A 1,535-nucleotide genomic window follows, 5' to 3' on the forward strand; every position below is an offset into this window, starting at 1 on the left:
CAATATATGCTTGTTCTAACACATTAAAGAATCTCCCAAACCCTAACCCCCCAGCAAAAGTGACAATCTGGCTTTTATTCTTTCACGTCCTTTTCAGTACTTACCCAGCAGATATAAATATACGACACATAGATATTTGTAGAAAGATGGGTTTATACTCTGACACTCTCTTGGCAGCGGCTTTTTAAAGAACCCATGTAGCTCTTTCTTTCTGAGCCAATAGCGCTCTGGCGAACATGGTGAATGTTCCTGAGACCCGCCGGACTCTGCAAGAGGTGTGCCAAGCCCCAACCCCACAAAGTGACCCCGTACAAGAAAGGCAAAGATTCTCTGTATGCCCAGGGAAAGCGGTGTTAGGGTAGGAAGCAGAGAGGCTATGGTGAGCAGACTAAGCCGATTTCCCGGAAAAAGGCTGACACTACAAAGAAGACTGTGTTGAGGCTTGAATGTCTTGAGCCCCAACTGCAGCTCTAAGAGAACGCCCGCTGTGAAGACAGGCAAGCATCTTGAACTTGGAGGAGATAAGAGAAAGGGCCAAGCGATCCGGTTCTAAGCTTCAGATTTTGTTATATTATGAAGATGAAAAAATCTGGAGGTTATGTTCGAAAACAAAACAGTACACACGGACATCCTTCCAGGTCAATACACACAAATCTAAATCACTCTTTCAAGCATACACATAATAGCTTACAGTAAGAATGTGCCAGAATTTATTCATCTGTAACTCTACTAATAGACATTCAAGGGCTTATCCCCCCCCCCCCCCCCCCCCCCCGCTACAAACAATACTGAAATAAACACATCTTGGTAAATACATCCTTATATACTGATGCTTTCATTGCATTTCATTGCATTTCTGTATCGTAGATTCCCCCACAGTGGGGAGGTACATTGAAAATTTTAGAGACACTGTAACAGTGAATTGTTAATGTTCTTTGCAACCTATTCATTTTTATGCCTCTGCAAAGTTGCAGAAAATAAATGGTTTCTCCAGGCAACTCCACGAGCGGTGCACAGAATGATGAGGTCCTCAGGTCTTTTTTTATGGCCAACCTGAAGGTTTTAGGCTAAATTTTACATACTTGGACAATGAGACCAAAAAAAAATATGTTGAATGATAAAACATCTCCTTATACCCACATCCTTTCATTTGCTGCTGAGGGGCTCTTTGCTCACTGCTAGGTTTGAGCAGGTGCTGGGCTGTCGGACTGCCAGATTCTAGGTGGAGAAGTCATCAAATCGTGAATGAATGCCTGTCATCATGGTCACATGACACGCCCCTTCTGACGGAGCCACGCTGCAATCGAGTCAAAATTTATCGCCCGAACCACTTCATTTTTAGAAATATAAGAAGACATATTCTTAGAACTATTTGCCACGTAATATATTTTTTTAAAGATTTATTTGCATTACTCCTCACTAGGTTTGGAGAATGTGGCAGAAATGGCCCTTTAAAAAAAAAAGACAAAGACAGAGGGGTGGGAAGGGGGACACAGGGGGAGGGGGGTAGGGGGGGAATCTTAAGTCCAAAGCTA

General features: G+C 43.1%; 1 pseudogene; it reads left to right on the forward strand.

Moving 5' to 3' along the window:
* Nucleotides 1–236: 236 nt before the first annotated feature.
* On the forward strand, nt 237–553 carry LOC112872021 (large ribosomal subunit protein eL42-like; annotated as a pseudogene).
* Nucleotides 554–1,535: the final 982 nt, after the last annotated feature.

Source organism: Puma concolor, chromosome C1 (genome assembly GCF_028749965.1).
Source record: "Puma concolor isolate L17-30 chromosome C1, mPumCon1.1.hap2, whole genome shotgun sequence".
Taxonomy (NCBI): Eukaryota; Metazoa; Chordata; class Mammalia; order Carnivora; family Felidae; genus Puma; species Puma concolor.